Genomic DNA, 25708 nt, shown 5'->3' with positions numbered 1-25708 from the left:
TTTTGACCTCTGCAAAGCCTACATTTATTTTATTTTATTTTTAAACTTTACAATATTGTATTAGTTTTGCCAGATATCGAAATGAATCCGCCACAGGTATACCTGTGTTCCCCATCCTGAACCCTCCTCCCTCCTCCCTCCCCATACCCTAACCCTAACCCTAACCCTAGCCCTACATTTTTGAATGAATTTTTAAACTGCTGTCTCCAAAATCTACTGTAGTTTCAGGGATAGGGCAGGTATTCATTAAATAGTTGCTGGATAAATAAATTAGCTAGGTGAATTATGTTGATGGATTTCCATTGCTAAACCAAACTTGCATTTCTGGGATGAACTCAATTTGGACATGATGGATTATGCTTTTTGATATTGTTGGACTTGATTTGTTGTTGTTGTTCAGTTGCCAGATCATGTCTGACTCTTCACAACACCATGGACTGTAGCACGCCAGGCCTCCCTGTCCCTCAGCGTCTCCCAGAGTTTGCCCAAGTTCATGTCCATTGCATTGGTAATGCTATCCAACTATCTCATCCTCTGTCACCCTTTTCTCCTTCTGCCTTCAATCTTTCCCAGCATCAGAATCTTTTCCAATGAGTTGGCTCTTCACATCAGGTGGGCGAAGTATTGGAGCTTCAGCATCAGTCCTTCCAGTGAGTATTCAGGGTCGATTTCCTTTAAGATTGACTGGTTTAATCTCCTTGCAGTCCAAGGGACTCTCAAGAGTCTTCTCCAGAACCACAGTTTGAAAGCATCAATTCTTTGGCACTCTGCCTTCTTTATTGTCCTGCTCTCAAATCCATGCATGACTACGGAAAAGACTGTAACCTTGACTATGTGGACCTTTGCTGGCATGTGATGTCTTTGCTTTTTTACACCCTGTCTAGGTTTGTCATAGCTTTCCTGCCAAGAAGCAATTTCTTCTAATTTCATGGCTGTAGTCACCATTCACAGTGAGTTTAGAGCCCAAGAAGAGGACATCTGTCACTGCTTCCACCATTACCCTTCTGTCTGCCATGAAGTGATGGGACCAGTTGCCATGGTCTTAGTTTTTTTAAAATTAAGTTTTAAGCTGGGTTTTTCACTCTCCTCCTTCACCATCATCAAGACGTTCTTGAATTCCTCTTTGCTTTCTGCCATTACAGTGGTATCATTCACATATGTGAGGTTGTTGATATTTCTCCTGGCAGTCTTGATTCCAGCTTGTAATTCATCCAGTCCAGCATTTCTGATGATGTGCTCTGCATGTAAGTTAAATAATCAGAGTGACAATAAACAGCCTTGTCATATGCTTTTCATATATTATTTAATTACGGACATTTTATCTAGAACTTTTGTATCTAACATCACAAGGAAATGGAATTCTCATACACTGTTCATAAACATGTAAAATAGTGCAACAGCTTTGAAAAATATCTGTCTACTCCCCCATGCAAACCAAGAGGAATTAAATCATGTGATGGTGCAAATGCTTGTACATAAACGCTTGTAGCAGCTTTATATTTAATTGTGAAAAACTGGAGACAAACCAAATGTCCACCAATATGCAAACAGCTAAACAAACTATGGTATGTCTACAAAATGGAATATTACTCAGCAGTAAAAAGGAATGGACTACTGGCATTGCTACAACAGGGATGCATCTCAAATAATAATTCCAAACTAAATAAGTCAAACAAAAGATGCTTATTGAATGATTCAAGTTATATCAAATATCACAAAAGATAGACTAACCTACAGTGATTAGTGGATTAGTAGTAGGTGCAGCGGTAAGAGGCGTAGGAGAGCAGGATTACTGAGAGGCACAGCTGTTGGACATGATGAGGTGCTCATCTGTTCTTACAGTTGTGCACATGTGTCAAAACCAGCCAAATTACACAACAAGTGTATCTTACTGTCTGTCAGCTACACCTCAATGTGTTTAACAAGGAAAAATAAGTAATTGATGCGGTTCAACTTTATCATGTTTTATATTAGAAAAAAAGAATCACTAGCTTCCCTAGAATTTGTGTTTAAAGATGAGTTTTAAATGAATTATCTCATTGTTTTATGAATAGAATTAAGTCAGTAAAAATGCTTGGAAATATATTTTAGCTAATACAAAATATCCATTGTTTTCTTTAAAAGCTCATTTTATAATGATTAGACGGAGTTAGAAGCTTACATGTTACCTCATTATTGAATTTTTTTCTAGCCCAAATCAGTGCAATCTCTAAGGACCAGGTAGGATAATAAGAATTTCTTACCACTGACTTTTTCTACTACTTCTTTGTTAGCCCAATGAAATTTATGAGTAGAAAATGGCATTGGGTTTGAATTATCATCAAGAATACAAACCATTGTTTAAAAAAAAAAGATGTTTTCTCACATCTATTGATAATAGAAAATGCATACTTTCTGCAAAGAGATACACACACACACACACACTATACAGTGTGTGAAATGGAATGCAACAAATTAGTTACAGTTTGTGAAGTATCCCTCTGTTGTTACATGGTCAAGAGTATTGTCAAAAAATCATCCAAAGGTGCCTCTGTCTTCTGTCCTTTGGGAAGGATATTGAGGGGTGCTTTCCAGTTTGTGTGGCAGGACCTGACTTCCAATTTCCCCTCATCTGTGACTTCGGATATTATTACTTGTGCACAATGTATATTTATGGGACAAAGTTAAAATAGACATTGTAATAAGAAGTAAAACTTTTAGGGAAAAAATCAGTGGGAAAATAGATCTTTGGGTAGAATCCAACAACAATTTATCTGCTTCAAATAATCATGGCTGTGTCTTGGGTCCAAAATGTCTGCAAGCAATTAACTTAGATATTCTACCATATACAAGCATATGAGGACAAGAAAAATAGAAAACTTTTATTAATACAAGGATATTGGTTATTTTCTGACAGTTTTTCATAGGATTTGAGATTTTTTAGTCATAATTAGTTGTTTCTTTTCTTTGAAAAACTGTTTAAGCATCTCCAAATGATGGAGAAACCACAAAAACATTTTTTTTTAAACAAAGAGCATCATAAAATAGAATACAGAGCACAAACCTTATATGATTATAGTTTATGTAACTATGACTAAAGTGTTTTTAATTAGAAAACTATATTTAATGTGTGTGTGTTTGTTTTTCTTTAGAAAAACAAGTACGTGAAACTTCAAGGAGCCTAAATGGATACATGTTCTGTCTTAGTTTTAAACCTTTATTTTTCTTTCCGTATTAATTCTCAACTTTGCTCTGTCCTTAAAGAAATGACATTTGGTTACATAAGTCTTTCCTGGACTTCTGTTCCTAAGGAGATGGAGTAGACATACTTTTTATTATTTCTCAGGCTAACCACTCTGAAAACTCTGAACATTTTATGTAAAAGAAATGAGAGAAGAATCTGAAAAGTGGATAAAAAACACATTGACTAATGAACTTAGCTAGGAAAAGCAACAGGGTAGTGAGTTCCGTGGGTTTCCTTTCGCCTCATAGACCAGACTTACAATGAATGTACTTTCTTTCTTAGAAAAAAATAGAAAATCCTTGTGAATAAGACTAGGCAAAGTTTTTTTTTTTTTTTTAGTAGACACCAAAAGTATATTTCCTAAAAGGAAAAAAAATGATAAATTGAACTTTGTAAAAATTTTTAAAAAATCTTGTGAAATCTCCTGTTAAAAGGATAAAAAGCAATGTATAAGAAAGTGTTTACTAACTCTGATAAATTACATATTGACAAAAGACTAGTATCTGGAATACATAAAGAACTCTCGAAACTTCAGCATTAAAAAATAAACCAATTAGAAAGTGGACAAGAGACCTGGAGACTTTTCTCTGAAGAGAATAGACAAATAAACACATGGAAACATGTTCAACTTTACTAGCCATTAGGGTAATACAGACTATTATCCTAGTGAAATATGACTCTCTCTCTCTATATATATATATATATATCTCAGAATAAAACATGGAGAAGGCAATGGCAATCCACTACAGTACTCTTGCCTGGAAAATCCCATGGACAGAGGAGCCTGGTGGGCTGCAGTCCATGGGGTCGCTAGGAGTTGGACACGACTGAGCGACTTCACTTTCACTTTTCACTTTCATGCATTGGAGAAGGAAATGGCAACCCACTCCAGTGTTCTTGCCTGGAGAATCCCAGGGATGGCAGAGCCTGGTGGGCTGTGGTCTATGGGGTCACACAGAGTCGGACACGACTGAAGTGACTTAGCAGCAGCAGAATAAAACAAAGCTCTGAGTAAATGCTGGTGAGGATGTGGAGATACTATGTTATTCACTCATTGCTGGTGAAATGAATGGCCACACTTGGTATGGACATAACAAGAACAAAGGCCAGCATTTGCTTAAAAAATACGAAGTATAGAGTGTCATACAGCCCAACAACTGCAGAGAAATGATCATGTATGTTCACACAAAAATTTATACACAAATGTTCATAACAGTTTTATTTGTAATAGTCTAAAACTGGAAGCACCACAGATGTCCTTCAATGGATGAATGGTTAAACAGACTGAAAAACTCCCATAGCATGGAATATGCAGTAATAAAAAGAAGTTGACTATAGTCACACACAGTAACCAGGATGAATCTCCAGAGAATTATGCTGAGTGAAAAAGCCAATCCCAAATGGTTAGGTATAATGTGATTCTATTTCTATATCATTCTTGAAATAGCAATCATACATAAATAGAGAACAAATTACTAGTTTCCAGGGCTTAATGCGGGCTTCCCAGGTGGCTCAGTAGTAAAGAATCCCTGCCAATGTAGGAGACACGGTTCAATCACTGGGTCCAGGAGATTTCCTGGAGGAAGAAATGGAAACCCACTCCAGTATTCTTGCTTGGAAAATCCCATGGACAGAGGAGTCAGACAGGCTACAGTCTATGGAGTCACCAAGAGTTGGAAATGACTGAGTGAGCATGCGTGCAAGGGTGAATGGCTTGAGTGGAAAGGAAATAGATATGAATATAAAAAAGCAACATTAGGCATCTTTGTAGTGGTGAAAATGTTCTGAATCTTGACTATATCAATATGATACACTGTTTTTGAGGTATCAATACTACACTTTTGCAAAATTTTGCCATTGGGAAAACTGGGTCAAGTGTACCTGGTTTCTTTGTATTATTTTTTTTACAACTGTGTGTGAATCTAGAATGGTCTCAAAATGAGAAGTTATAAAATACATATTTCTTGTCTTGTACCTTCTTTTGGGGCTTCAGCAGACCCAGGAGACTTGGGTTCAATCCCTGGGTCAGGAAGATCTCCTGGAGTAGGAAATGGCAACCTGCTCCAGCATTCTTGCCTGGAAAATTCCGTGACAGAGGAGCCTGGCAGATTACAATCCATGAAGGCACAAAGAGCTGGACACGACTGAATCCATGTGCGCACGCACACACGTGCGAACGCGCACACACGTGTGCGAGCACACACATGCAAACACACTCACATACACACGCATGCACACACATGTGCACACACGTGCGAACACATGCACACACGCACACCCACACATACATGCATGCACACACATCCGCACACGTGCGCACATGCGTGTACACACACGCACACACGCACACAGGTGCACACACGCACACGCGTGTACACACACACACACACACATACCCCTTCTTTTTAGTTCAGCTAATGGAGAAGCTAAGAAGTGTTGACAGGGAAGGAGAGGTGGGAGGTCCAAGCACTGCTTTTCCTTAGTTCCCTGCATGGCCCTGTTGTCTTGTGTTCCTATCAAGAGAGTCTTCCTTCCATGATTCTCTGTCTGGGTTTTGTATCTATTTCCTCACTCCCTCCATTTGTTCTGACCTTGGATAACTCCTGTTTTAACTTGCCCTGGAATAGTGCACTTTTCTTATGCACTGCCCGTGCATGTGTGCTAAGTTGCTTCAGTTGTGTACGACTCTGTGTGACCTTATGGACGCCAGGCAAGAATCCTGGAGAGGGTTGCCGTGCACTCCTCCAGGGGACCTTCTTGACCCATGGATTGAACCCAAGACTCTTACGTCTAACCTGCATTGGCAGGTGGATTCTTTACCACTCGCACCACCTGGGAAAGCCCATTCACTGCCCACAACTTAGTAAAGAAATCATTGATTAAACTCTCCAGAGAGAGCCTTGTGTTTTCTGCTGGTATGTGGACTCATGCGGTCATAGAATGTGAAGCCCTGCATGCATGTGTGCATGCATCATGTGGCAGGTGAAGTCCTTGCTGCTGTGGACTAGCAAGGAAAGAGAAGGAAATTCTAGTGGAAAGAGAAAGAAATGCATGTGTGAACGAATAAGGTAGTTTCACATAGTGACACAAGATCTAACATTGTGATGGAATAAGAAGCAATCATACACGTGGTTTGCTTCCGATACCATGGTCTGTGTATAACTCTCTGAGCAGGTACCATTTGAGCTGAGCCTTGAGTTATGTGAAGACTCCAGTCATGCAAAGAGCTGGGGGAAGAATTTGGGATGTCTGAGTACAATAAAGTCAACAATTCATTGCATTGACTAAGGAGAAATGGAGGTAAGAAGTGAGGCCTGAGAGTTAGGCAGGGCCCCTGTGGGGTTTTGTCACTATTTGTGATATAAGTTGCATCGTATTCAATGTGAAAGGGGCAGTGATTAGAGTGTTTTCTTCACTATCCATTTATTTAATCTATTATAAGCAAGATTTTACAGTGAAGTAGTGGGATTTTGCTGAATAAATATATGGCTCTAGGATTCTAGAAGCTTGAAGTTCTTTGAAAGAGATAAGATGAATATACAAACAGCTACAATAGACAGTTCTAGCTAATTTACATAATGATGGATTTTGTTCTAAGAAGAGCAGACCTCTGGGAGTGCCCAGCTGCCTGTCACTTCCACGTTTCAGCCTAGTGATCGCTACTCTGGTGAGAAGAAAATAAAGAAAAGAGACTCTTGATAAATACCTTCAATTGTTTACAAGTTTTAGATGTGTTTACCTTTTTAGTGAAATGGAATCATCTTGGATGCCAGAATGAACAGTGAATTAATGGCACCACTGCTCCCCTTCTTTCTTGTGGACAGCTGCTCTTTTTCAGCACAAGCAGTGCCAGAGATGGTGTGTCTCACGGTAGGAACTGGTCCAGGGGATTGATAGTTCAGATAGCATTTCCTCAAATTTCAGTCTGTGAACTGGACACACCAGAATCTCAGATAATTCTGAATTTTGAAACTTTCTGAACAAACTCCCCAACCTTATCCCTGAGGAGTCTTACTCTGTTAGTCAGTGTGTGTATGTTGTAGAGAAGGGTAGCAGAAATTCAGTTTTTAAGTTTCCCAGGTGATTGGAGAAGGACATGGCAACCCAGCCCAGTGTTCTTGCATAGAAAATCCCATGAACAGAGGAGCCTGGCAGGCTACAGTCTGCGGGATCACAAAGAGTTGGACACAACTGAAACAACTTGGCACACAGGTGATTTGAAGTTCTCGGGTTTAGAAAAAAAATGTTTAGTGAACAAACTGGCAAGCAGAAGATCAAATCACATACTCAAAGTTAGCACCTTGGTCTCTCTCTTTTATTTTAAACTTTTTAGTTTGTATTGTAGTATAGCCGATTAACAATGTTATGACAGTTTCGTGTGAACTCTGAAGGGACTCAGACATACACATGTATACATTCTCATCCCATCCAGGCTGCCACATAACACTGAGCAGAGTTCAAAGGTGAGAGTGTGGTGGTGTGCGTGCAGCACAGTGATGAAGATGGGAAGGAGGAGGCCGACTCGGATTAAAAAAAGTGGTTGAGCTTGGAGAGGAGGAAAGGGGAGTCAAGGGTTTCCAAATGGAGACCAGGTGGTAACCTACACTCAGAAATGGAAATGTAGAGAAAAGGGCTGGTTTCTGAGAAAATAGTGCCTGTTTGGCAGGGAGATATGTGGGCATCCCTGCTGGCTCAAATGGTAGAGAATCTACCTGCAGTGCAGGAGACCTGAGTTCCCTCAATTAGGAAGATTCCCTGGAGGTGGGAGGGACAACCCACTCCAGTATTCTTGCCTGGAGAGTTCCATGGACAGAGGGGCCTGGCAGGCTACTGTCTATGGGGTCGCAAATAATCCAACTCGACTGAGTGACTGACACACGTTTACTTTCCATGGGTTTAAATCCACGGTGACCTGTCAAGGATGGATAGCTAGCACAGGTGTTCTGACTGAGACTGTTAGCTCTCGTTTAGTTTGTATTTTCTCAGCCTCCCTTTCAGCCAGCCTAGGATCTTATAACCGGGTTCTGGCTAATGGGGGAGAAATGAGCAAAGCCACTGCTGGGCCCGACTCTTTTTTTTTTTTAATATAATTTTATTTTTTAAACTTTACAATGTTGTATTAGTTTTGCCAAATATCGAAATGAATCCACCACAGGTATACCGGTGTTCCCCATCCTGAACCCTCCTCCCTCCTCCCTCCCCATACCCTCCCTCTGGGTTGTCCCAGTGCACCAGCCCCTAGCATCCAGTATTGTGCATCGACTCTTAAAAACACATCCCTGCGGGCTCTCTGGTAACTTCTCCTCAGCAACCCTGGAAGAGGTGCGCTCCTAAGGTGTCATCACGAGATAGAGGGAAGTCCAGCAGACTGGTATCAGGCTTTGAGTGAACAGCAAATAACCTTTCTTCTTTTTTCCTCAACTCTAGTTTAGAAGGACTCCAAAAAAGGGATTCTTGGGGTCCAGTGAACTGTCTTGCAGGTTTCCCTTGGTGCTTGCTACTTTCTGTGGGATACAGCTCTCAGTCCCCTGGTGGGATACAGCTCTCAGTCCCCTGGTGGGATAGAGCTCTCAGTCCCCTGGTGGGATAGAGCTCTCAGTCCCCTGGTGGGATAGAGCTCTCAGTCCCCTGGGGGGATAGAGCTCTCAATCCCCTGGGGGGATAGAGCTCTCAGTCCCCTGGGGGGATACAGCTCTCAGTCCCCTGGGGGGATACAGCTCTCAGTCCCCTGGGGGGATAGAGCTCTCAGTCCCCTGGGGGGATAGAGCTCTCAGTCCCCTGGGGGGATACAGCTCTCAGTCCCCTGGTGGGATAGAGCTCTCAGTCCCCTGGGGGGATAGAGCTCTCAGTCCCCTGGGGGGATACAGCTCTCAATCCCCTGGGGGGATACAGCTCTCAGTCCCCTGGGGGGATACAGCTCTCAGTCCCCTGGGGGGATACAGCTCTCAGTCCCCTGGGGGGATACAGCTCTCAGTCCCCTGGGGGGATACAGCTCTCAGTCCCCTGGGGGGATACAGCTCTCAGTCCCCTGGGGGGATAGAGCTCTCAGTCCCCTGGGGGCTGGACCGGAAGACAAACCCGGGAGCTGTCATCAGTCCTTTCTCAAGGTTAGCCTTTTGGAAACTGTTCATTCTGAAGCCCATTGATCACGCCTTTTATTTCTGTTGGATGGGTTTCTCCTGGGAGGGTCTGCAGGCTCTCTGAAGTGAAGTGAAATGAGTTGTTCAGTCTTGTCTGACTCTTTGCGACCCCATGGACTATACAGTCCATGGAATTCTCCAGACCAGAATACTGGAGTGGGTAGCCTTTCCCTTCTCCAGGGGATCTTCCCAACCCAGGGATTGAATCCAGGTCTCCCGCACTGCAGGCAGATTCTTTACCAGCTGAGCCATAAGGGAAGCCCAAGAATACCAGAGTGCAGGCTCCCTAATCCCAAACATACTTGAATCATAGAATCTATAACCCTTATTACACTTGAATGAAATCAAATATTTTAATCCAGTATGCTGTGGCATAGGGTTGCTAAATATGTGGCACCTTGACCAGCTGCCTCAGTGTTTCCTTGGAACTCACTAGAAATACATATTCTCAGGCTCCACTGAGACCTGTTGAATCTGAGTGTTAACAAGCCATCCAGGTGACTCTGGAAGAGGCTCCAGTTTGAAAACAGCTGGACTAGTGCTTATTTAATCTTTCCAACATTTTTTTCCTCCTATTTAAGATGAAGATTGCAAGGGTTAAATTAGATAAAGTGCATAGCATTGCAGCTCGCACATAATAGTCTTGTTGTTTTTTGGCAAGGTGTAAACAACACACCCTCGCCTCGCCAAAGCATGCATCTCTGCCACAGCCTTTGGTAACATAGAACTGGATCCACTATGCTGTCAGGAAAAGAAGTATATGGTGGGAACCATAATTTATCCAGCGGGAGAAGAACTACGTTTGTTCTTGTGTGCTCTAATCATAGCACCAGAGAAAGACCAAAGTGACTTTTTGGTAAGGTAAGGGATTAGAAGAATGTGTAATAATTTCTCATAAAAGTACAAGAAAGCTGATATTAAAGACCTTTAAAGGCTAAATCTCAGCACGTTGCGCTTTTATGTATGCAAGTGATAGAGAGACAGGTATAAAGCCGGAAGAGACGAGAATCCATGAGGCTGGAACTTTGATTAGAGGAAGGGCTACTGGAATCCAGGTAGGCACCCATCCTTTCCCCTTTCAATTTCGTCCTTAAAAGTCGTACAGATCAGGCCAGCCCCGTTCACCAGTCCTCAACTACAAAGAGTTGGGAGATGGTACCTCAAGACAGCCCATCTTTTTCAATCATTTTGAAGGAAACTTCAGTGATAGAAGCAGATCTGTGAGTGGGTACATTTTAATTCACAGTTAACAAAAGAACCCATCTTCACTGTGGATGGTCAAACACCAGCCCATTAAAAAGCCAGTATCAGTGCAATGGGGGACGTTAAGCATCGCTGCATGCGCAAGTAGAACCGACTGGTGAAAAGTAAATTGAACACGAAGACACCGACACTTTGCAAAAGTGGAACAAATAATGAGCGAAGAATACAAATTACTGGAGATAATGGTTGCCATGGCAATTGTTTGTCCAGAACTCAAACTGTGGTACCTCAGGTAAGAGTGATTGAAATAAAAGCCCTTAGCAGGGCGCCCCCACTTTGGCTCGTTGCTGCTGCAGGCTGGAGCAGCGTGGCAGCGCCTGCCCTCGCCCTGTGGCAGCCCCAGCACAAGCGCAGTCTGCTGAGGGGGTGGTCTGCCAGCCCTCACAGAGCACCCAGGGGTGTCTGGCCTCCTCGGCGTTTGGGAAATACACCAGACACTGCAGGGGGAAGTGTCGTGGCCTGGCACAGCTGTTTCGACACCCGCTCCCCGGAAGAGCAAGCCATCTGTCAGTAAAAGTGCAAAGCGGTGGAATTTTTTTTTTTTTTTTTTTTGATCAAGGTTGCAAAATGCTGGACGGGAAGAAGCAACACACCAGCAGTTTTCTTCCCTCGGTGTGGCTGCCCGTGCCCTTTCTCCCGTGTAATTACCCGTCTGTTTGAGAGGGAGGTGATGCATCCTGTGGCATTTAGAAGAAAGGCCCCTGTTTGTAGGAAGGCAAGAATAACCTAGTTTGCAGGTATCCTCAGCTCTTAAATTTGCCTTTCCTGACTCAATATAATGGGTTTTTCTTTTTCATAATCATATTGCTCTGACTAGACTTTTCAAATCCTTCTTTTCACCTCTCATATGTCATTCTTTGAATCAGCTTCTGGTAGGAAAGCTGTTCTTGGAGAAGAAAGCAAAAAAAAGAGGAATCATATGGGAAGAGGAAGAGAGCTTTGAGGGCAGAAGGAATGTGTTGAAAATAGTCTCTTTTCTCCTAAATTCTATAACCATGTTTTATGATCTTTTCATCTTGCACGGTTGGTTGGTGAGAAATGGAACATTTGCATTTCAAGGTAGACAAAGGCTTTTACTGATGTCCAGTAACCAGGGAAACTTAATGAGAAGTTACAGTGGTTGGATTTGTAACAACGTGTTTTCTGTGGTAGCCAGACAGCAGAAGGCTTTGTATACACAAACACAGAAAGCGCACTGCTTGTTAGGTACCATATCTAATTAGCTAGAACCCAAAAAACTTGCACTAATGATATTTTTATGCCAGGAGAGTTTGAGAAATTGCACTTCAGTTTGGATGTTTTAAAACAGTAGGAATTGCCAGAAGTTATACACATAAATAATACAGCTCACAGGGATTGAAGATTAGAGCTCTACATCATTGAATCCTCACTGCAACACTATCAGATGGTGTAGCTGTTGTCTGCTGCTGCCGCAAAATAATTAGCACAAATTTAGTGGCTTGAAACAACATCCATTTATTATGACACAGTCTGTAGGTCTGAAGACCAGCATAGACCCCACTGGGCTAAATGCAAGCTGATGTGTCAGGGCAGGGTCATTGTACACATGTACCGTCTGGTGGGGAATGTGGGTGCTGAGGGCACATGCGCATGTGGGGGAGGGGGTAGATGTGGAATCTCTGTACTGTACCTTCCTTTCTAACTTGCTGTGAACTAACGGATCAAACCAGTCAACCCTGAAGGAAATCAGCCCTGAATATTCATTGGAAGGACTATTGCTGAAGCTCCAATACTTTGGCCACCTGATGTGAAGAGTGGACTCATTGGAAGAAACCCTGATGTTGGGAGAGAAGGAAGGCAAAAGGAAAAGAGGGTGGCAGAGGATGAGATGGTTAGATAGCATCGCAGACTCAATAGAGATGAAACTGAGCAAAGGCTGGGAGATGGCGAAGGACAGAGGAGGCTGGTGTGTTCTAGTCCACGGGGTCGCGAAGAGTCAGACGTGACTTAGTGACTGAGAAGCAGCAACATAAAAATAAATAAATATTGAAAATAAAATAAACATTTTAAAATCAATTAAAATTTAAAAATAAGAGTGGAGGGAGATGGTGGGGCGTTTCAGGAGGGAGGGAATGTGTGTGTACCTATGGCTGATTCATGTTGAGGTTTGACGGAAAACAGCAAAATTCTGTAAAGCATTTATCCTTCAATACAAAATAAATTAATTTCAAAATTTTTTAAAAATAAAAATAAAACCATGGCCTGAGTCCACGCTGGACCTTGAAAAGACACAGAGAATTCCTGAACCCAACCCACAGCCTGGAGCCCAGCTCAGACTAGGCAAATAAGGGGGCCCCTGCTGGCCTCCAGAGCTGTGAGTGAGAGAAGGATACACTTGCTTTTGTAAACCACTGAACTTTTGAGGTTGTTAGTAGAGTAACAATATTATAGAAAGAACAGATTTACACTCCCACTCCCACTAATAATCTCCATGGTCTAAAAAGCCAAGTGTTTTGCAGGCAACAAACCCTGTTACCCTATTCATATCTGAAAGGTGTCCAGAGGTCTTGCCATAAACAAAAATTGTCCCCAGGGATGACTCATGTCAACTGGTGGCTAAAAAGCCCAGTCTGATTCTGGAGAGGTCAGTGTTGGAAGGCACATATCAGAGAGACGTCTCCTATAACTCTTTTGTTAGATATTAACTTGAATCAGAATATGTCATTTACTTTGTAATCCTGCCCTTGTTTGTTAAACCCTCCCATGTGGGAAATATTAATACTTGCTTCACTCGGTTGTTACTAAGAGTAAATGAGAATACCCAGCACCTAAAATTCACAGCACAGTGTCTACTGCATGGGAAGAGATTAGTAAATGTTGGCTGTTAAGTACCAACATGTGGAAAGACAAAGATGGCTATATTTGTTAATTCTGTCTTTATTGAATCCATTTCTGCCAAAGGTATCACAGGTGTTTTATTCTTTTAAGAATAGTAATACTTGAAAAATAAGCTAATTGATGTAACAACCTTAGACAGATGGTTAGGGCTGACACAATATAAAAGAAAATATTTTTAAGTGAGGAAAAGAATCATCTATGTGATAACCTCAAAAAACTGTGGAAAAACAAAAAATGTGAATAATTAGCAAATTCATTCAGCATATACTATTTTACAGAGAAGTAGAAACCATTATTTGGGTAAGTCAATTACTAGAAACTTGGATATACCCCCAGTTAAAAGAAAAAAGCATCAATTTAGAATTCAAGTATAATGAGATTGTCACAATGTAAACCAGCTTGTTGACATTCAGAGAATTCTTGGCTTGCTTGCCAAATTAATGGATTAAGCTCTCTCAATAGTATTTGATTCAGCAATGTAAACCTCTTAAGAAGAAATAATTTGAATAAAGAAAGATACAGGCTTAGTTGTGTCTAACTCTTTGTGGCCCCAAGGACTGTAACCCGCCAAGCTCCTCTGTCCATGGAATTTTCCAGGACAGTGGGTCGCCATTTCTGTGGCCCAACCACGAATGCTAAAGAAGCAAAGTTGAACGGTTCTATGAAGACCTGTAAGACCTTCTAGAACTAACACCAAAAAAGATATCCTTTTCATCATAGGGGACTGCAATGCAAAAGTAGAAAGTCAAGAGATACCTGGGGTAACAGGCAAATTTGGCCTCAGAGTGCAGAATGAAGCAGGGCAAAGGGTAACAGAGTTTTGCCAAGAGAACACACTGGTCATAGAAAGCACCCTCTTTCAACAACACAAGAGAAGACTCTACACGTAGACTTCACCAGAGGGTTAATACCAAAATCAGATTGATTTTATTCTTTGTATCCAAAGATGGAGAAACTCTATACAGTCAGCAAAAACCAGACTGGGAGCTGACTGTGGCTCAGATCATGAACTCATTGCCAAATTCAGACTTAAATTGAAGAACTTAGGGTAAACCACTAGGCCATTCAAGTATGACCTAAATCAAATTCCTTATGATTATACAGTGGAAGAGATAAATAGATTCAAGAAATTAGATCTGATAGACACAATGCCTGAAGAACTATGGACAGAGGTTCATAACATTGTACAGGAAGCAGTGATCAAAACCATCTACAAGAAAAAGAAATGCAAAAAGCCAAAATGGTTCTCTGAGGAGGCTTTACAAGTAGCTGAGAAAAGTAGCTGGCAAAAGGCAAAGGAGAAAAGGAAAGATATACCCGTGTGAATGCAGAGTTCCAAAGAATAGCACGGAGAGATAAGAAACCTTTTTAAGTGAACAGTGCAAAGAAATAGAGGAAAACAATAGAATGGGAAAGACTAGAGATCTCTTCAAGAAAATTAGACATGCCAGGGAACATTTCATGCAAAGATGGGCTCAATAAAGGACAGAAATGGTACGGACCTAACAGAAGCAGAAGATATTAAGAAGAGGTGGCAAGAATACAAAAAGAGATCTTCATGACCCAGATAATCACGATGGTGTGATCAATCACCTAGAGCTAGACGTCCCGGAGTGAGAAGTCAAGTGGGCCTTAGGAAGCATCACTTTGAACAGAACTAGTGGAGGTGATGGAATTCCAGCTGAGCTATTTAAAATCCTGAAAGATGATGCTGTTTAAGTGCTGCACTCAATATGCCAGCAAATCTGGAACACTCAGCAGTGGCCACAGGACTGGAAAGGTCATTTCATTCCAGTCCTAAAGAAGGGCAATTCCAAAGAATGTTCCAACTACCACACAGTTGCATTCATTTCACATGCTAGAATGTAATGCTCAAAATCCTTCAAGCTAGGCTTCAACAGTATGTGAACTGAGAACTTCCAGATATACAAGCTGTATTTAGAAAAGACAGAGAAACCAGAGATCAAATTGCCAACATCCATTGAATCATTGAAAAAGCAAGAGAATTCCAGAAACCCATCTATTTCTGCTTTATTGACTACACTAAAGCCTTTGACTATGTAGATCCAACAAACTGTGGAAAATTCTTCAAGAGATGGGAATACCAGACAACCTTACCTGCCTCTGGAGAGATTTGTATGCAGGTCAAGAAGCAACAACTGGAACTGGAAATGGAACACGGACTGGTTCAAAATTGGGAAAGGAATTTGTCAAGGCTGTATATTGTCACCTTGCTGATTTAATTTATATGCAGAGTACATCATATGAAATGCCAGTCAGGATGAAGTCACAGCCTGGAATCAAGATTGCAGGAAGAAACATCAATAACCTCAGATATGCAGATGACACCACCCTTATGGCAGAAAGTAAAGAGGAACTCAAAAGCCTCTTGATGAAGGTGAAAGAGGAGAGTGAGAAAGTTGGCTTAAAACTCAACATTCAGAAAACGAAGGTCATGGCATCTGGTCCCATCACTTCATGGGAAATAGATGGGGAAACAGTGGAAACAGTGTCAGACTTTATTTTGGGGGGCTCCAAAATCACTACAGATGGTGACTGCAGCCATGAAATTAAAAGACGCTTACTCCTTGGAAGGAAAGTTATGACCAACCTAGATAGCATATTCAAAATCAGAGACATTACTTTGCCAACAAAGGTCTGTCTAGTCAAGGCAATGGTTTTTCCAGTGGTCATGTGTGGATGTGAGAGTTGGACTGTGAAGAAAGCTGAGTGCCAAAGAATTGATGCTTTTGAAGTGTGGTGTTGGAGAAGACTCTTGAGAGTCCCTTGGACTACAAGGAGATCCAAACCAGTCCATTCTGAAGGAGATCAGCCCTGGGATTTCTTTGGAAGGAATGATGCTAAAGCTGAAACTCCAGTACTTTGGCCACCTCATGCCAAGAGTTGACTCATTGGAAAAGACTCTGATGCTGGGAGGGATTGGGGGCAGGAGGAGAAGGGGACAACAGAGGATGAGATGGCTGGATGGCATCACTGACCCGATGGACGTGAGTCTGAGTGAGCTCAGGGAGTTGGTGATGGACAGGGAGGCCTGGTGTGCTGCGATTCATGGGGTCGCAAAGAGTCGGACATGACTGAGCGACTGAACTGAACTGAACTGAACTGAAAGAGGAATTAAAGAGCTTCTTGATAAAGGTGAAAGAGGAGAGTGGAAAAGATGGCTTAAAGCTCAACATTCAGAAAACTAAGATCAAGGCATCCGGTCCCATCACTTCATGGCAAATAGATGTTGAAACGGTGGAAACATTGAGAGACTTTATTTTTTGGGGCTCCAAAATCACTGCAGGTGGTGACTGCAGCCATGAAATTAAAAGGCACTTGCTCCTTGGAAGAAAAGCAATGACAATTCTAGACAGTGTATTAAAAAGCAGAGACATTACTTTGCTGACAAAGATCTGTTTAGTCAAAGCTATGGTTTCTCCAGTAATCATGTACTTTTGTGAGCTAGACAACAAAATAGGTTGAGTGCCAAAGAATTGATTCCTTCAAACTGTGATGCTGGAGAAGACTGAGAATCCCTTGAACAGCAAGGAGATTAAACCAGTCAATACTAAAGGAAATCAACCCTGAATATTCATTGGAAGGACTGATGCTGAAGCTCCAATAGTTTGGCCAGCTGATGTGAAGAGCCTGATGCTGGGAAAGATTGAAGAAGGCAGGATGAGAAGGGAATGACAGAGGATGAGATGATTGGATGGCATCAGTGACTCAATGGACATGAGTTTGCACAAATGCCAGGAGATGGTGAATGACAGGGAAGCCTGGCCTGCTGCAGTCCATGGGGGTCACAAACAGTCGGACACGACTGGGCAACTAAACAGCAATAAAGGGGGTCTTCCTGACCCAGGGATCGAAGCGAGGCTCTTGAATGGGAGGTGGGTTCTTTACCACTAGCGCCACCTGGGGAGCCCCTCAAGAAAGATGTATCCGTTAAGTTATTCCTGAGTAACAAAGCACTCCCCGGCTCAGTGACCTGAACCCATGAGACGGCAGCCCTCACTTCCTAGGCTCATGGCGCAGAGCGGCCTACTGCCCCTCCACTGTGTTGTCTCTGCTCAGCTGCAGGTTGATGGGGGTCTGCCACGGATTAGAGCATGGAGTAGCATCTTCAGGAGACTCATTCTTTGTTCCACATGTCCTCTCATTTCCAGAAGGCTATACTGGGACTTTCTTGGTAGTCCAGATGTTAAAGAATCTGCTTGCAATGTAGGAGACCAGGATTCCATCCCTGGGTTGAGAAGATCCCCTGGAGAAGGAATGGCTACCCACTCCAGTATTCTAGCCTGGAGAATCCCATGGACAGAGGAGCCTGGGCGGTTACAGTCCATGGGGTCGCAAAGAGTTGGACATGACTTGGCAATTAAACAGCAACAAGGAGAGAGGAATGTTTTGCACCTATGTGAGAAAGCCTAACAGAAAGAGGGCAGAACAGGTAGACCTGTGTGTCAGCAGATGGAGCATCAAGAGGCGCCGCCGCGCTGAGGCCAGCAGAGGACATCTGTGCAGGACTGTCTCTGCGTGGTGACTGACGCCTTTGAGCGAAGGAGCATCAGGAGGCGCCGCCGCGCTGAGGCCAGCAGAGGACGCCTGTGCAGGACTGTCTCTGCGTGGCGGCGCCTTGGAGTGAAGGCGGCCGTGTCTGCAGGCAGTGGTCTAAGAGGCTTGTGGCCCGTCTGCGGGCTCTGAGAGCAGCGGTGGGGGAATGCGAGAGTGGTTGAAGGGAAGGCGCACGGTCCTGGCTCATGGGGCATTGCTCTGGGCGTGTGTGACACATCCTTAGTGGAGTCCCAGAGATAATTTTATGAAAATATATCAGAAGTGAAAATAAAAAAGTTGATGTTATAAGAAAGGTAGATAGCAGTAATAAGATTGATAGGAACTAAAGAGTTCCTCCCTCCTTTCTTCCTTCCCTCCCTTCTTCCTTCCTTCCTCCTTCTCTCCTTTCTGTCTCTGCCCCTACCTCTCTCATCTCTTCGTTCCTCACTTTCTTCCTTTCTTTATAATCTAGGTACTGAAAAGTTAAAACCTTTGAGAGGCACAAAGAAAATTCATGACTAATCACTGGGCTAATGAATAATTGCAATTTGCATTTTATTTTTTTAAGTGAAGAATTGTCCAAAGTTTTTTTTTTTTAAACTATTTTTGGAATATAATTGCTCAACAATGTTTGTTTCTCCTGTAGAACATGAATCAGCTGTGTGTATAACACATACAGCTTGAATCTCCCTCCCACCCCCACCGTCCCGTCCCTCTAAGTCTTCAAGGAGCACCAAGCTGAGCTCCCTGAGCTATAACAATTTTCATTTTAAAAAGAACAATAATGAAATATGAGCTGTATCTTTTACAGATGATGATAAACTTTGCATTTGGCTAATATTAATGTGTAGCTTTTTGTTTCAGTGAGAAAATGTGTTCAGGTTAATAAACAGTGACCATCTCTGTATGATGAAGATACTGCAGGAAGAGGAGCCAGTAGCTTTGATCTCTTTGTGGTCAGTTGTTCTGAGTCTTTATCCAGGATCTCAGAGAGGTTAATGAGTCAGCTTTAGGGTCCGTTTCATCTGATTTTATTCAGGTTTTAGGTGGATGTACAGTACTTGTGTTGTCTGGGAAGAAGATCCATAGATTTTATCAGTTTTTCCGTAGTCTCATCTAACTTTTAAGCTTGAACTGATTTTCTTAATGTTAGGCAAACAAACAAAACAGATCAAGGACTATGCTGTAGTCTCTGCTCATAAGTAACAGTGGGATCTTTCATAAGTGATTGAATTTTATGTGTTTTGGTTTCCATATATTTATGATGAGCTTATTGTTCTTTAACCCAGAGAATTAGGATGGAAATATGAAAAATAAAAAAAGTGTAAAAATTTAAACTACACGCAGAAAAGATCTCATGGTATTTCTGCTTTTCTATATCATGATCCAGCCATCTAGCCTTAATTAGATGTGAGTCTCTACTTCTACTAGTTAAGTGCTGATACGTTTCCAATTCAAAGCATTCAGAGCCCAGCGAGCCCGTGGTTTGCAGCCTGACATGCCCAGTAGTCACTGTAGGGCTTGATTTCTTCGCCCTGGGCCTCTTTAAAGTTCGAGAGGCAAGCATTCTGGGAAACTTTCGTCTCGGTTTAACCCCAGTGAGCCAGTGCCGGCTCACTGTTTTGCCTGAGATCGGAGGCACAGTGATAATAAGTTTTTTCCTAGCAACTCAATTATTTTTAATGATTTACACAAGATAATTACTGTTGACAGATGTCCAGATCCTGAGAGCAAGGAAATATTCATTTCCAAGTCTAGTTTTATGTTTTCCATTGATTGAAGCTTTTGGCAATGATTAGCTATCAGAGACTGAGAAATGTCAAGGAAAAGTGAGAAGAGAAATAGACAAACAGGGAATTGAGACTTAAAGATCAAGCAGAAAAAAAAAAGTCCTTTAAAAAAGAAATTTGTACAGAAAAGCAGAGATAATATTTTTGTATTGTCTGAGACTTTTGGTTGAAAGTCAAAGAAATTGAGTTCGTAATGACTTAAGCAAAGAAAGAATTTATCAGTACTAATTCACATGACCTGAACATCTAATGTTGCCCAAGCTTTAGGCCTGGCTGGTTCTAGGGGATCGAAGGATTTTGAGAGTGTATCTTCCTTCCTATCTCTTGGGTTTACCTCTTTATCTGTTGGCTCCTCTGTTAAGCCATCTCTCTCACTCTACCTAGGGCTCCCTAGCAACTATAGACATTTATTCCCTTGTAGCTCACAGTCCTAGTGAAAGGGGGGTTTCCTTTCTGACTGTTTTCCCTGAAGTCTTAGAATTAAGTTTTGTTAGCTTGTCTTGGGTATTGGACCCATGAAAGACCCAACTAATATGTGTGTGAGCTAGAGCTGAATCTCACAGCTGAATAACCAGATGTGATTCATGTATCCACAACCAGAGCTAGGAGGTAATGTTCACCCATAGGAATAGCATAGTACCCCATTGGAAAAATCGAAGTTCAGTTTCAAGACAAACAGATAAACTCAAAACAAGAACGCTATGGCACTGTGCTTAAAAATTAGCTTGTAAAAATCATCTTGAGTTTTTATTGTCATCAAATATTAAGAATCATAGGGACTTTGGATTTTCTATATCAAATTTGCCTTTTCAGAGATATGAATTCTAAAACAGGGCTTCAGAGGCTTATTCAGAATTTCACAGTGAATTATGGGGCCAAGAAAGTACCCAGGACTTCATATTTTACCATATTATCCAGAGATAATGATTACATTTGCAGATAGAGTCATAGCTATTATGTTTTACGTTGGAGTGCATCTTTTCCCCTTCTCTGTCTTTCTGTTCTCATTTCCTTCAGTATGTGTTCACTGGAGACTATTAGTACTGCAATCCAAGCCATCTTCTTCCAGGTCTTTATTGAGAATTTGTTCTGTGCTTAGCCTTGATTCAACATGTATTTGATAAACAGTTTATATTCCAATTACGGTACCAAGCACTGGAAATAAAATTACAGATAGCATATTCTAGAGGGGAAGAAGGACAGTTAATAAACTAATTAGTTATGATGAGTGCTTTTTTGGGCAAATAATAGATAAGATCTAGTATAAGGAAAAATATAGATATGAGAGCTTAGCCTGAAAAATGAAAAGAAACTAGCCCAAAAGCCAGGAGGGAGAGTATTTCAGGGGGAAAGATTCTCAGAAGGACTGAACCTAGAGTTTTAAGAAGCAAAAGTTTGGTTAGTGCTTAGGGAAGAAATTGGCCAATTTTGTAAACATTCCTGGCGCCGTAGGCCAGATGGTCTCTGCTGCTCAGCTCTGCTGTGGTAGCTGGAAAGCGACTCTGGGCAGTGTGTAAACAAATGGGCGTGGCCTGCATTATAATAAAACTTTATTTACAAACACATGTGGAGGGCGGAATTCCCTTCATCCAGGGAATGGAGATTGAGAGAGACAGGAGTTGACCTTGGAGGACCAGCAGGGAAACTTGAAACCTGCAGGGGCATATCAGTGTAGAATCAACTTCTGTCAGGAAGATTCTAGGTATTTGTTTAAGATCACGATTTTAAGAGAAGTTCTTTTCTTTCTTTTAAAAAAGTTATCATCGACATTCAAGTGGCAGGTCAAGCTGAAAGCTGTCTCTCCGCAGTGTAGCCTGGTGTCAGCAGCAGGCATCTCCTCTCTACTGCAGTTATTTCCGCCATATGTCTGCTGGCGCCGGCTCCTTCCACTTGGCTTCAGACTCTGCCGTCTCTGTGGGTTGGGTAGCAAGGATGGAGAATTGTGTCCAAGGGGTAAGATGCTAGCAGCGAGGGCAGTGACAACCCAGCCCTGGGAAGACGCGCCTACTCTCAGCACAGCAGGCGGGGCGGCCCGGGGGTCCTATGCCTGTCTCTTCCTTGGGAGTCCCCTGAAGTGAAATGTGTAACAAATTCTGTCTGCTATTTTTCCAGTTATGAAGCAGTCTTTGATTTATACTCCAGTCCTGTAGTGGTATTTTTCCTACCATGGTAGTATCGCTTTGGAGACATCAATTGAGTATATCATTTTTTCTGAAATTTTGAGTTTGGGAGAGAACTATATTCACATTTCTAATGGAACAGGAAAGGATGAGCTAAAAGGATCAGAAGAAACTCTGATGCACTACAATCAAAAGAAAGTGGGTTTAATACAATTAGGGGCACATATAGTTCATTTTGGGGACTTCCCACAGGAAACAAACTGCTGGTCCACCGTTCCAAGATCCTTCAATCATGTCAAAATATATCCTGATTATCAGTAGTAGGGGTTGATTGATACACTTTACCACTTTCCTGTTTAGCAGTTTTGGGAGAAAATGAAAGCAATATGGATGTAAAAACTGAGAACATTCATCAGCTGTAAATTGCTCATCAGAAGCATTGTTGTGCTAATGATACTGTTGAAATGGACTTGCCTGTCAAAAGGGATCTCTTCCTCTGAACCAGGGAGGTCCACTCCTCGACGAGAGTTCCAGCAGAGCCACGTGGTGGGGCCCGGGTGGTGTGCCCCACTCGCAGTGGCTGTTGTCTTAAGCCCTTTCATTTTCATCTTTTCAACCAGGTTGTGTCGAGTTCAAGAGGAATTTTATTTCTGTTTTCCCTCACGCCTAAAAGATATGATTATAATTCATCATGAAATATCAGTGTGTACTTGATTAAGAGGAAACGGAACTCACGTTGTTTTTGGTTGCGCTGGTTTTCATGTATTCCGTGCCTTATTAATATTTTAAAGTAACTTTTCCATGCCGTATGATAGTAATCTATGTTTGTTGATTTGGGAAATAAAATGGAAAGATTAGAGCAGTATAAGGCAATGCATGATACTTTCTTTGGCCCTCCCAGGCGGCACTAGTGGTAAAAGCCCACCTGTCAGTGCGGGAGACTCGCGCTGCTCCTCGGGTCGGGAAGCTGCCCTGCAGGAGGGCACAGCAGCTCACTCCAGTGTTCCTTCCTGCAGAATCCTGTGGACGGGGAACCTAGCGGGCTACAGTCGCTGGAGTGGCAAAGAGTCGGACGTGACTTGAGCAATATAGCACGGCTCGGCCATGTGCTCTTCAATCAGCTGTTACAATGCTTAATGTAAACTCGTCTAGCATTTTTCTCTTTGTGTATTTATGAAAATGTATATAATTATTTCCTCAAATTTGCATACCACCGATTATGCTGTGCATACACATTTATAAACTGTATCAGAAATGACATTTTCCATGAGCATTTTACACATTCCCCTTGTCAATAATGGTTTTTGTAGTACTTGGGTTCATAGCTGAGTCAATGTTTGTTAGAATTGTTTATCATTTTCAGTGTTTTGCTATTATGAAAACATTCCAACAAATGTAATGATAGTATTTTTTCAATTATATTATCTTTTTAAAATCATATTTATTTTTAATTGATTGATGGCTGTTTCACAATGCTGGTCTGATTTCTGTCATACGTCAGCATGAATTAGCCATAGGTGTACATATGTGCCCTTCTTCTTGAACCCAATTTGTATTATCTTAAGTACCTCATGGGAAGAGTTGACTCATTGGAAAAGACTGATGCTGGGAGGGATTGGGGGCAGGAGGAAAAGGGACGACAGAGGATGAGATGGCTGGATGGCATCACTGACTCGATGGACGTGAGTCTGAGTGAACTCTGGGAGATGGTGATGGACAGGGAGGCCTGGCGTGCTGCGATTCATGGGGTCGCAAAGAGTCGGACACGACTGAGCAACTGAACTGACTGACTGACTGACTGAAGTAAACCAAAAACCTTACTCCTTAAACCATTAAAGAAAAATTTAAATGTAAATTTAACAACTTTTTCCAATGAAAATACATAGTTGACTTGAAGAGTTATTTATTAATATAAGTGAGAAAAAAGAAAAAATTCAGTAAATTAGAAACAAAATTACATTTATTTCTCTCAGTTTTGTTAATTCCTCAATTTGTATGTAATTCATTTTATCAAATTTTGTTTAAATATTCCTTTTTCTCTTGATCACATGAGAAAAGCCGTCACAATATGACTGAAATGAGCCGGCTGGCATGCTTTGAAAGTTTGTGAGCTTTGTTTTTATGTGTGCAAGCTGCATCCTGTTGGCAGCATTGGGGAAGCGGAATAGAAAGTGTTTGTGAAGTTGGGAATCTTAAGTTAGGTGTCGATTTAGCCTTTGTTGATCATGAGTGCCAGTAAAGTAATGCTCAAAATTCTCCAAGCCAGGCTTCAGCAATATGTGAACCGTGAACTTCCTGATGTTCAAGCTGGTTTTAGAAAAGGCAGAGGAACCAGAGATCAAATTGTCAACATCTGCTGGATCATGGAAAAAGCAAGAGAGTTCCAGAAAAACATCTATTTCTTCTTTATTGACTATGCCAAAGCCTTTGACTGTATGGATCACAATAAACTGTGGACAATTCTGAAAGAGATGGGAATACCAGACCACCTGATCTGCCTCTTGAGAAATTTGTATGCAGGTCAGGAAGCAACAGTTAGAACTGGACGTGGAACAACAGACTGGTTCCAAATAGGAAAAGGAGTTCGTCAAGGCTGTATATTGTCACCCTGCTTATTTAACTTATATGCAGAGTACATCATGAGAAATGCTGGACTGGAAGAAACACAAACTGGAATCAAGATTGCCGGGAGAAATATCAATCACTTCAGATATGCAGATGACACCACCCTTATGGCAGAAAGTGAAGAAGAACTCAAAAGCCTCTTGATGAAAGTGAAAGTGGAGAGTGAAAAAGTTGGTTTAAAGCTCAACATTCAGAAAATGAAGATCATGGCATCTGGTCCCACCACTTCATGGGAAATAGATGGGGAAACAGTGTCAGACTTTATTTTTCTGGGCTCCAAAAATCACTACAGATGGTGACTGCAGCCATGAAATTAAAAGACGCTTACTCCTTGGAAGGAAAGTTATGACCAACCTAGATAGCATATTCAAAAGCAGAGACATTACTTTGCCAACAAAGGTTCGTCTAGTCAAGGCTATGGTTTTTCCTGTGGTCATGTATGGATGTGAGAGTTGGACTGTGAAGAAGGCTGAGCGCCAAAGAATTGATGCTTTTGAAGTGTGGTGTTGGAGAAGACTCTTGAGAGTCCCTTGGACTGCAAGGAGATCCAACCAGTCCATTCTGAAGGAGATCAGCCCTGGGATTTCTTTGGAAGGAATGATGCTAAAGCTGAAACTCCAATACTTTGTCCACCTGATGTGAAGAGTTGACTCATTGGAAAAGTGTCTGATGCTGGGAGGGATTGGGGGCAGGAGGAGAAGGGGATGACAGAGGATGAGATGGCTGGATGGCATCACTGACTGGAAGGACATGAGTCTGAGTGAACTCCGGGAGTTGGTGATGGACAGGGAGGCCTGGCGTGCTGTGATTCATGGGGTCGCAAAGAGTCGGACATGACTGAGCGACTGATCTGATCTGATCTGATCTGATCATGAGTGCGTCTACTGAATTACAGTTTCCAAATTTGCTTGTTTAGTTAGTTAGCTATTTAGATGGAAGTAGAGTTGACTTACAATGCATGTTAGTTTCTGGTATACAGCAAAGTGATTTGGTTATACAAATATATTGCATATTATATATTATGTTCTGTGCACATCTATATTATTTTATACATTTAAAATATTCATACTATTTTATAACATGTTATAATGTGTTATAATGATAATATTCATAATATGTATTATTTTTATG

This window comes from Bubalus bubalis, chromosome 14 (assembly GCF_019923935.1).
Source record: "Bubalus bubalis isolate 160015118507 breed Murrah chromosome 14, NDDB_SH_1, whole genome shotgun sequence".
NCBI classification, from domain to species: Eukaryota; Metazoa; Chordata; class Mammalia; order Artiodactyla; family Bovidae; genus Bubalus; species Bubalus bubalis.
The sequence above is the reverse complement of the archived record's forward strand: the minus strand, read 5'-3'. Positions refer to the sequence as shown.